This window comes from Hippocampus comes, unplaced genomic scaffold (assembly GCF_001891065.2).
Source record: "Hippocampus comes isolate QL1 unplaced genomic scaffold, H_comes_QL1_v1.1 scaffold147, whole genome shotgun sequence".
Classification (NCBI taxonomy): Eukaryota; Metazoa; Chordata; class Actinopteri; order Syngnathiformes; family Syngnathidae; genus Hippocampus; species Hippocampus comes.
The window spans coordinates 3482170-3494517 of record NW_017805009.1 but is presented as its reverse complement, the minus strand read 5'-3'; the positions used below and the strand labels follow the sequence as shown (position 1 = coordinate 3494517).

At 41.5% G+C, this 12348-nt stretch overlaps 1 protein-coding gene across 4 annotated transcripts in view; it reads right to left on the bottom strand.

Annotated features, from left to right (window-relative positions):
• The window catches only part of wscd2 (WSC domain containing 2), a 49695-nt gene extending 48614 nt beyond the window's left edge, over positions 1-1081 (bottom strand). For all 4 annotated transcript variants that reach the window (XM_019861960.1, XM_019861981.1, XM_019861963.1 and 1 more), the window contains exon 1: positions 610-1081. The gene's annotated coding sequence lies outside the window, so the exon portion shown is untranslated. The remainder of the gene's footprint in view (positions 1-609) is intronic.
• Positions 1082-12348: the final 11267 nt, after the last annotated feature.

The window sequence follows — 12348 nt, the reverse complement described above, 5'->3', positions numbered from 1 at the left end:
AAATGCAACAGGTGGACACACAGGTTTATTAGACTTTCAGAGACATCTTATGGAAGAGCGTTTAATTGTTCTGCCTGTCACTATGCGTCGCTACATAGATAGATGACAAAAATATATGCGTAATTGATAAGGATTTAAGGACAAATTATGTGAAATTGGACACATTTCCGTGACATGCCTGATCATCTGTCATGGCACGCTGGTTGACAATCACTGAATTTAGCCACTGGTGACGCAAAGGGTCACCTAAATATCTGTCAGAAAGTACTTAATATCAGCGGTGAATACATTTGAAATAAAACGGTGAAATAAATCAAATGTGGCCGTGTAAGGAACAAGAAGACCACAAGTTCACTAGAGGTATTTTCTTATACTAGAAGTCGACCTAAATCAGACAAAGCAAATTCCTAATCGTGCTTTTCTTTAACAAGTTGCAGCACATAAAAAAAAACTCCACAGTGAAATATGCCCTTGCTGTCTCAGTTATTATGGTCTGTTCCGCAGCAGTGACCTGAAAGATTTTCACACTTCTGTAACATCTCTATTTGTGCGCATTGAACTCATTCGCGCTCAGATTTCGATGAGGAAAAAGATTTGAAAAGATGTTACCTGAGTCGGGAAAAGGCTGCGGAAGATGGTTTGCTGTAGCGAGATGTTTTGTTTTATCTCCTCGTCAACTGGGGGGACCTCAACATGTTTCTCTGAGAAGCAGGCAGCTCGCAATGTCTGTAGTTTCTCTGTTCAATCCCATCAGCTCCAACACCGTCTGAGTGCTCTTGAATAATCTACAGCACCGCAGATGTGCCGCGACACGCTGCTTCCAGCACTCTGAGAGGGCGACACCAACTATTGTGGCCCCCGCGTGCTCACCCGTCCGCTCCAGGCAGACCACCCACCCTGCGCTTCCCCGACCCCTGGCATCTGCTCCAGCCGCGGCGTGGTTTGCGACGCGGGCTGTGGGGGGGAACAGTTTTCTCGCCTCAGTCGGCCGCCCGAGCTGAAGGACGGCGCTCGAACTCTGCGGAGAGCCAGCCCCGCACGGATCGCTCCATATGCGGACCAACAGCACTGCCTGGTGCACTTAAAGAGACACAACATCACAGCGGGGCGCCAGTGCGCGCTCCGACTCTTTTGGGAACCGTCTTTCTGGGACACGTTTGAGGACAACGCGCACTTATTTGGTAGGGACCATCCATGTGCAAATGGGGGGAAATGTGCCTCACACACATCGGAGATGACAAGGAAACAGATGATACACTGTATTCCATAAGGGGTTCGAAAACTGCAGCGCCTCAAAAAGTACTTTACTGTCATCATATCAGCATAATGGACGACATTAAAATACGGTAGCGTAGTAGGCGCAAGTGTTCATCTACTCCGTAATAGTTTTATTCTTGAAAAGTAGCTTAGAAATGACTGAAAGCAAATTTGCAGTTTCAAACCGCCATAGCCAGATTTCACTCCTCCAAGTCGGACCAAAGCAATGCCCCTCATTGACGTGCACGAATATAATTGTCAAACATTGTGGTTCTCAACCCCTTAAACCGAGGGCAACTTTGCCAAAAACGCCTATAGAAAGGTGCACCCAAAGTAAATTTGTAGCTGTTCTTGAACCATTTGGAGTATCAGCATAGTTTTGGTCTCTTTTTGAAATATTCAAAATTTTATCATTATGAATATTTCTCCCATACAGTAAGAATCTGTGTAAGTGCTCCTGTCACTGAACTATGGATGTTCGAAAACAGAAAAAAAAAAAGGTGAATCTTATGTTCGTCTAATTTCTTTTCACAAAATCTGTCTTGAAAATGGATTTAGAATGTTGATTAGGACTTGAAAACACTACAGGATCAAAGCTTGAGGTCTCCCCAAGTTCCGGTTCAAAATTCGACAATTGTAACATGTAGGTTACCATTCAAATCTCCAGAAACTCAGCTTTTAAAAGATGTATAACATGTTCACACATGTACTCAGATGACGACATGCATCGGCGATTTATTTTGACAGATGATGGAGGGCTCTTCGGCGGGCCCTCCTAACTTTAAGGGTTTAATGGCATACCATTATGAAATTGTGTAGTTGTAGTCACTGGGAACATTGTCCAGCTTCAGCAAATAGCAGTGCTGTTACTAAGTTTCAGAAGTGATCATTTAAAAATGTGAACACTTGTCTTGACAAAGATCAATATCAATATTAAAGCCTGAAATCACAGCAGGCTTCACAAGCCCACAGTTGACATATAGTGATGACATCTACGGATCTTAACCCCACACGAGGTTAAAGGTAATTTTAACAAATTTCAGAAATATCGATTAAGTAGCTCTTACTTTCAAAAGACTGTTGACTCTCTGATCTACACCATATGGTGCCCAATATGCGCTTTACAAAGCCAAATATCCACACATTCACGTAAATTTATACACCACTAGCGTAATGCCTCAATTAAAATGTATTGCACATAAAAGTTAAAAAAAATTGTACCTAAAAAGATATGGTGTAGTGGTCACAGATGGTGTCGTGGTGGAATCGACTGACTTCTGTGCGGGCAGCATGTTCAGTCCCCACTCAAGCAACATTGTGAATGTGTGACTGAATGATAGTCCGTCTCTATGTGTGCCGTCCAACCGACTGACGACAGGTCTCGGGGTGTAATCCGTTTTTTTTTTTTGCCCGAAGTCAGCTGGGATAGAATAAGCAGTTTCGAAAATAGATGGATGGATAAATACTTGAAAACCAACGGTTCTAAAAGATTGAACCCAAATGTATTGTACTTAAAGGTTGAATACAACTGAACTATACTTAACGGACGAAGGCTATTGTACTTGCTTGAACAAGTTACAATTACAGCATCGTTGGTGAGTATGATGAAGTGTATGGTTTGGAAATGTTCAGACCAACAGCCTGGCAGTCCTGTAGTTTCCGAAAAACAATCTGGGCGGCAGTTTCAATGTTCGCCCCGCTTTCCAAAAACCATCAGACATGCAATTATGATACCAGACGTGGGTATCAGTCTCTGCTTTTATAACATATTAAATATAAAGGTAAAACTAAATGCTTTTTTAATTTGAAAGAAAGAGAGCAAAAAAAACCCCAACAATGATAAGCAATAATCTTGACCTTATATTAATTACATTGTTGAACAGTGTGAATTGATTGAAGCATAATTACAAGCTACGACAAAATATGATTCACTTAGGTCAAAATTTAAATACAGTTTCAGTTACTATTATGGAATCATAATTTTATAACCGACTCGAGTGAAGTCAGCACCTCACCAGCCATGAACCTCGTCAATGTGGAACCGAAACGTTTTTTTTTTTTTAACACCTGCGCCTGGAAAATGTATACCGGTACACACATTTGTTACTTATATTTGACGATATAATTCTTATTCTGACAGAAAAGTTCAAATCTATTTATCACGCTCTGCTGGTGTAGCTGTGGATTCTTTTTCCACACACTGCATTTGAGGTCCCTCAGCCATCTTATCTTTTACAAAATATGTTGTACGCTTTCATGTTCAAGGTTATAGAGCAGCTTAGCGTTGGATAAAATATCCCAAATAGAAACTGAACCATAAATACAAAGATCAATCTGGAAGGACTGAGATTGGCAAGCAAAAAACTGGGTTACTGGAGTAAGCAGTTTTCTTAGCAGTAGCAAAGTGCCTCTGAGCAAGGCAGCAACTGCCTCCTTTTGACATCATTTTTCAAATGCACAGTCAATGTCTTCCACTTGCACTTTTGTAGTGTTGAACAATCTTACATTTCGACTGCGCTTGAGTTTTACAAAAGTCCCAAAGTATTTTTTTTTTATTGGTCTACGTACAGTATTCATTTTTTGCGAAGGTTTCAAGATTGAAAACACAGGGAGGATTTAAACTGAAGTGAGTTTTGCACACGTGAGCTTGAAAATAATCCTTTGCAGTTTATAGACCATTTTCATGCGCAACTCACCCAAAAGAGTCCACCTATTTGAAAAGGAAATTATAGCGCGATAGGAAATAGCTCTCCTGCCGGCGCAGTTAATGTGAATGTCTGTTGGGAGCTCCTGACTGCCTCACTGTAAAAATGGAACATGGCAATAGAAGAGATAACATCAGACCCAATGACATTGAGCAGCACCGTTTTTTTTTTTGTTTAGACTGCTGGAATTGGGGCTGGCTGACCGGTTTGTCTTTGAGAGCGCACGTTTTATTTCTTTTTTTTTTTTTTTACACACTACACTTGCACATTTTAACACTTCCCTTTGGTATAGTTGCACAATCAAATCCACGACAGCTGTTTCAAAATCTCTCTGCCTTATATAATATTGCTCCGTTTTGGAGGTTTGATATTGTTGGTTAAGGTGGTTTACAGCATTACAATGGGAAGTATGGCCAATATTTTATCCTCCTCCTGAAATTACGTTATCCCTAAATCATAAACTTGTCACAATGCGATGCAGCGTTATGATTATGACACTGCAATTCAACATCACTTCCGTCAGAAATTATTTTCTGCTCTTGTGGTGAGTAAGTAGGGGAAAAAATAAAAAACATTTAAGGATGTTGGTATTTGTTTGATAATCATAACCAATTGCATACGTTTCTGGTCCCAATGTGCGGATTCATCTGCTTCCTGAGCTCATATATCAAGCCCACTTTGACTTGTGTGCGCTTGTATGTGCGTGTGTGTGTGTGTGTGTGTGTGTGTGTGTGTGTGTGTGTGTGTATGCATGTACTGTTGTGCGCGCGTGTGAATTGGGGTTAGGTACAGTTTAGAGTAAGAGACAAACAAGTGTCTGTGTTCGTGTGGGCAGATGGCGGTCAGTTGTAACAGTTGGTGACATTTAACCTGTGTCTTTTCTTTTTGTGTGTTTTAAATCAAATGATCTTGTTTGAGAACATGTATGTTCACGTATGCGCAAATTCAAACATTTTCCTGCAAATAATTCGATTACGGCGAGGTTTTATTTTTGCCTGCTGTGAATTTGGATTTTAATCCTGACATCTTCGTCGGCCTCACCTCAGTCAAACCCACTTCCAGATGTTCAGCTGCTGCTGTTGCAGCTGCACGCACAATTTCTGGAGTGGGATTGGGTTGATCATCCAGTCTGTTCCGGCGCAAATCTCCTTGTGTGTAAACTGTGTCTCTTCAATCAGGCCCATCACTCTCATCCCTGACAGCCTCTGCAATTAAATCAATGTCTTAGAGGGACTGTACTGGGCAGCTCTTTAAAGAGCATTTACACGCAGGGACAATTCGCATGCAAGCAGCCAGCGCACACAAGATATGCACGCGAGGATATTCAAGAGGACACTAGCATACCCGTCGATCAATTTTACGCAAAGAAGAGTTAATGAAAAAAATGTCGCCCTGCCCGTGAGGTGAGTGGATGCCACATGGATCATCAGCTGATTGAGTAGGCCATTAAATGTTGGCCTGTCCTTAAGGGATCTCGTGCTGACACAACAGAGATGACTCTGCATACTCCAGCAGCATTAATTCATGGTTTGGTTGTTGTCTGTGCCGTCGCCCGTAGTGCTGTCACCTACAATTACTCTTCTCTGCATGGTGACTCAGAGATGGTCTCCAACTTAGAGAGGCACTTTAAAAATCGCCAGTGCGCAAGTGGCGATATTACTCACGCTGAATAAAGCAGACAGGGCGGGACCACAGCCAAACAATAGCATCCTAAAATGTATATGTTCAAGGGGGGGTAAAAGGATTTGTTGCCTTATTCGCACAGACAGCACATGGAAAGGCCTCGCATCCCTGCATTTGCAAATAAATGCAAAGCATCCCCTGTGTTATTCCGCCCCGCTCAGAGACAAATGTATGCATTATTCGAGGTCAAAAGTGGAGGTTCAATCACGCGGGGGATCAAATTGAGGCCCAACCAATATGGAGGCAGACTCTCATATATCTCCATCACAAGTTAGCGTCATCCTGCGTTGGCCTGTGTCATATCGCTTCTGGGTTATCCCCCACGCAGATGCAAAGGCATCTAAATAGATGATAATGGGCTCATTGTGCAAAATCTCTTCTCTCGGGGGAACACGTTGGCGGAGGTATGAAGCTGCTGGGGTATGAGTGGGGGGGGAGGGTGGGGCTTCACTTTGAGAATGTGACCACCAGTGAAATACTTTCTCTGATGGGTCCGTTTTATGTCGATGTCTGACAAACGCATGATGTGCACACTCTCCAACAATTAACGCATCAACAACGTGCGCGGTGTTACCCATGGATCTCCTCTTTATCTTTTATAATCTCAACATTTGCAGGATCATATCTGTTGAGCACATGCACGAGGACAATCTATTAATAGCGGGACTTGTATGCACAATCCCATAGATCACCTGTTTGTATTCTTGAAGGAGGTTCCACCCAAGGGAGCAGTGATGCGCTGGTGCCGCTCACAAAGCCTCGGGAGAAATCCGACGGGACACTGCAGCCAGCCTGTGCAGCAACGGACGGGTTTGCGTGAGAAATGAGGTTATCACATGTTTTTTTTGCATTGTAACAAAGGGTAAACATACAACATGATATTCTTTAAATTCAGACAATTATTTTTTTCTTTTTGCTTTGAAAGAAAGATATTGCAGTGATGTCAGGAGGCCATGTCGTCATTGACCGGTTTCAGGTTTCTTAAATACTCACAAGTTTTGTCAACACATGAGTCAGTAAGGTTTTTTTGTCCGCTTAAGACATGCTTTGAAGTGACGTGCCATGATTAATTGTCACATGAGATCAGAAAAATGCTCCCGGGAAAGTCAACGTTGCCTCCTGTATACCACCATCGGAGCTGAAACGCAACCAGTTGACTGCGAGTGAAGAGCCAGGAAAACACAAGGCGGTGCTTGGATCCTAATTTACAAACAGCACACAGATTACACTCAAAAACACGTGAGGATTGCCGTGCCCTCGGGTCATGGAGTTTTTAAACTATGTCTGTGCTACATGTGAATTGAAATCACAACATTGGCAGAAGAAAAAAAAAATCTCTACAAAAAAAAATTAATCACGCTCACTTTTTATTGACACAAGCAGAGGAATTCACGGAACAATATGTGTATTGTTGTGGTTGTACTTTGCAGAGCTATTGGAATGTGTTGTCTCATACCAATTATATCTATTAAATGAACGAACCACAACAAGTAGAAACGCACCTTCAGGCGACGCCACGCCATGCAAAAAGCGAGCATTAGTATAAGGCGGCATTTTAATTTCGTACAACAAAAAAAACGACTACCCGTTGCAAATGACATAGAGTGACTGCATAGAAAGTGTGCAAATGCATTTTTCATATTTGCTGAACTGTTTTCCATTGCCATGCAGATCCGCACGTGGTCGACTTGCATCAATACAACTGGCCTGTTTTCAAAAGCAACTGCCACCATTGATTTCACATCCACTTTCTCATTTACTTCGGAGATATGGCTAACAAGTTACTTTCTCGTGTCAAACACTTGATTATTACGTGTCATGTTCATTGACCTCTGTATTGATTCATTATCCACCCCCCCATCCCCTCGCATACCCCCCAAGGGGCCCCGATCACCAATGTCTGGAAGCATGCAAAGCATGAAATCAGGCTAATAAAAATGCAGATCTCACCGATGGCAAATGACATAATTTGGCTAGAATTATGGACACATAAAATGTGTCAATGATAATAACAGCTGCACAGTAAGTAGACCTCTAAATGTTACAGGAAAAAAAAGGAGGCTGCACTCAATTATTTTTCTTGAGTGCAACTCAAGGACATTCATGACCATTGCTGATTGCGAGCTCAAGACGTTTTCTGCGAACTGAGAGTACAATGTATGTACTTTGACACAATGTTGCTTTGTTCAATAGTTATACAATGTGATTCTGGTGTGTATTTCTTTTTCTTTTTTTGAACGCTAATGGGAAATGTATTGCTGCGGTTTTTGATTTCTCTCCCCCGAGTGCGGAGAAACGCACAAAGAGCCATAAAATGCTCTCCAACTCTTCCACGGTTATTTCATAGGCAAAAAAAAAAAAAAAAAAAAAAAAAGACAAGCGATTTAGGATCAAGGATAAAAAGCAACAAAAAGCCTGATTGCTGTGTCATTTCAGGAATGTTCAAGTAAGAAGGTGACCGAAGTTTATTCAGCTCACATAAACTCAAGTTTTAACTACTTCATTCGTAGAAACTGATTATTAGGAAAAAAATAAATAAAATAAAATAACCTTGGCTTCCAGTCCCAGTGAAGCAACTGTAATTTACATGGATGGTTGCATCACTGCTCCTTGGGGCAACAACACTGATAGTTAATCAATAAGCCTGTGGAGTCACATTAAAAGCTTCGTCTTACTGTTGCGTTTGCGGTATGCGGCAGTTTGTTTTCTGCAGTTCATCTAAATGGTCCTCGTCTGTCATATTCGTTATACATCTTGTTGTGTCACAGTTGCGCAAAACTTCATCTTTATGAAGCGTCTCTTGAGGCGCTGAAACCAACAGTTATCTTGTGAGGGTTGCAATTTCATCATCATCATCACCATCATCATCATCATCCCTCAACACACACTCACCAGGTTCGCTGAAGTCACTGGATATTTGTCATGTCCTTTTAGTGACGCAGTATTAAAAGTAGTATCAGGAGTTGATTTATTGAGTTTATTATTCACTGCTGCATCATTTTTATTTTGGAGGTGATAAGAAGCGTCTGGATAAATGGAAATGCCGTGTGTTAAAAGGTGTTGTAAATCAAGATCCGGTGACAGCCAGTGACCCTGACGTATTTTCCGTGTGACCTTCCGAGAAGCCGCGCGGAGGGACGAGCGTTGGATTGATAAGCGTCCCTCGGCTCCATTAACATACAGGAGAAGAAAAAAAAAAAAAAGAGTCAGACTGTTTGGCATTAACATTCAGCCGAAATCAGCAAGTCATAGTTATGGGAGCACGCTTTGTCCTGCTCTTATATGTGAGAGCCCTCTCTTTTGGACTCTGGCCTTCACTGTGAAACCTGATTAGGCTTCTTTCAGGCAGCACATGGCAGCAGTGTGACATATGGGCTTCTCGTATAACAAACAGTAATGAAATGTGCTCAGATCCTCTTACTGTGCTGGTCAAGGGAGTGGAAAGAAAGAAAAAAAAAAACAAAACAAGTCTGCTTTTAATAAAGGCCAAGCGGCTGCATGAGGAAAGAGCAGGTGGAACAGAATTGAAGAAGGTAGGGGCAGTCCTCATCTAAGAAACCCAGTCATGGCTGCAGGTATTAATAATTCAGCAGTCTCTTTGAAAACTACCACAAAATAGATTCTCCATAATTTAACGGGTGCAATGCGTTAATTCGAAATATCCATAATTAATGAGATTATCCTTTAGCGTTCGACTTGGATCCCGGGCACTTGCGCACTACTAATCAATTGACAAACATGCTCTTATGTAGATTTTAGTACAGTGGCTGACTGAGACGGTGAAATTCAACCTTCGCTGTAATTGTTATTCCGGAAGTGTCTCAGTGTCACTGCCGCCGCTGCCGGGGCTAGTATTACCGGAGACCTACATCTTTCGGTCACTATGAAAAAATAATGATTCGTTCACAGCGTTTCATTTGATCCCTTTGACTCTGCCGACTGTTGTTCCTCATCAGACTGATCCGACACAGTCGAGGATGCTTTGGTTCTGCAGCCTCGTTTCATATAGTCGTGGTCTTCGGACAAGTGGGAAACTTGAGCTGCCTGGACGCAATCCATATTTCTCCTGCAGTCCAGTCGCAGGCTTTTTGTCCAGCGCGGCACAATGAAGCTGTCCTCGCTGTGAAGGCCAGAAGCATTAAAAATGGCTAAAAGAATTACAGACATGAGACGCATTCTTTCAAGTGGCTTTCTTCCAATCCCTCATAGCTGCCAAACTGTCTGAGTGCTCCTCCTCTTCTCCTCTGCCTGCTTTTGTATTATTAATGCCTGCAGTGTGAATGATGACTGACAACAGAGACAAAGAAAGATCGCGGTGTGTGCATGCTCGTGTGTGTGAGTGTGTGTGCGTGTGTGTGGCTTTTTGCAACAGAGGAGGGTTGTTGTTGTGAAAACACCACTCAAACTGCCCAATAAACCAATATGTGGTGGATTCCCACAATTTGGGAGAATTGAGGCATTTGTCGAGACACTCAAGAAGACGCCACATCGATGTATGTCCATTGTTCATCTTTCCAAATTGTCTTTCTAACATCTAACAGGACAAAAAATGTCACACATAGATCCCGAGGGCTCCGTTCGTCAACGCATCCGCACGCTCCCGCTAGCTCAGATTATGGAAAACAACAAAATATGCTACATTAATTATGCAGATGAGAGACAAATTTGCATAGCCATCTCTGAAGACCACTATAATCCCATTCAACTGCTGAGCAACTGCAGCAAATGAATTCACGAATAAATGTGCTCAATTTTTTTTTGTTTGTTTGTTTTTGTTCCCTCAAACAAAATCGAAAAAATGAAGCCATTTTCTCTGCAGCATAGAAAAGTGATTAGAAATCAATGCTATGCTTGATTTTTTTGGGAGGTGGTTGTTTTTTTTTGGGGGGGGGGGGTTGGCCAATGTGTTTAAAAAAAAAAAAAAAAAAAAAAGAACAACAACCCAAGACAGAAATCTGGTCTTAGACTTCAATTTAATTCGGCTACAGTCAACATTATTATCATTTGAAGATTAGGATTTGCGTCTCAAATAGGATTAAGAAAGGCTTGTCCATGTATTTTTAATCAGCAGGCTCAACTACACTACTTTAAGTGTCTTTACACATCTTAACCAGAAGATTGCAGCTGCCACACTAAAAATCCAATCAATGCAATTGGGAGGTCCACTTAATATCTTTTTTCCCCCTGCTGTTAGAAATCCACATTGAAATATTGCCATGACAATATTTGAAGTGATTTAGCGCCCAAAAGCGAACCATGGGGATCACAACAGCTTTGTGTAATAATAATAATAATATCCATGTCAATTTTTTATGCTTGTCTGAGGAAAACTAATTGTTCTGATATTTTTTTTATACCCAAAAGAAATATAGTCGATGCATTTGCTATTTCATGCGTGTAACAGCAAAATGACTTCCTGTATTTTGTGTGCTCACTGAAGTGTTTGTTTATTATTGAGCAAGCAGGGAAAAAAAACACTCAATCTGGTAATTGGGGTTTGTGTCATCAGGAAATTGCAGGGTATCAAATTGTTTTTAAAGCACTGCCAACAACACCAGCCCTGCGGTGCTAATAATACATCAATGGGAGACATTCACATGCTCGCGCACACCCACATGCAAACTAGACCCTCATACACATGAGAGGAAAATTTAGGTGAATAATTGTCAGCATATCATTTGCCAACATAATTTTCAAGATGTTAAACTGGGACATGTTGGGACAACATGTTACACCGGAGCCTAAGGGAACAAAACCCAGCATCACGTCAGGCTCCACTTTCCATGAGTGCACGCCTGCCTTCCCTTTTTTTTTTTTTTAACAGAATGAAATAATATAGATTTCCACGCAGCTGTCAAATGGCACCTCCGTTGTGACACTGCTCTCATTGAGCATGCCCAGGAGAGTTGACCCACTTTCTGATACAATTTGTCTCAGTGACATTCTCCTTCACGTCTGTTTTATCCTGCCAGTCATCACAAATTACTTCAGATGACCTTGAACAGAAGCAAGAGTTAACTTTGGTGTCTCGTCAATGTTGATTTCACTCAAATACAATTACATTCAGCGTGGATCAAGTGGATTCGGCTTAACGTCGTGTTTTGTACAGGTTATATAGATATAGACTCGCCTGCGTAACTGACTCGGTGAAAATACTCATGGCTCTGAAATGTCCCTTTTGAACATTTAGATGAAAGACCAAATGAGCACAAACATTTTTTATGAAACCTCAGCCCCCATTTCAGGATGAATTCCAAAGACCAATCGTTGAAAGACTCCATCTAGGTTGGTGTATTGTATTCTTCCTTTTTGTTATTCATATTGTGTACGGTGTCCTACGGTGCACAGAAAGGCACCGACAAATAAAATGACTGTAACTAATAATATCATTACAATTATCTGCTTTTTTTCTTCCGACCTCAAATCGGTGCAGTCGTGATTCAAAATACAATGAAAAACACACTTTTGAGTTTTGTGAGGAAATATATTGGTAAGAACCCAATTTGGAGAAACTCCTTTTTTGAATTCCGATTGTTGGGATGTCAGACCATCAAAGCTACATGAAGTTCAAATTAAATAGGGAAAAATACATTTGTCGAAATCAGGGTTGTGTGAAAATTGTTCCACAAAAAAAACGTGTCCAGTCATGCCTTTAGGATTTTGATTTGCGCACTGGGTGACAGTCACGGTGGAACAGAAAATA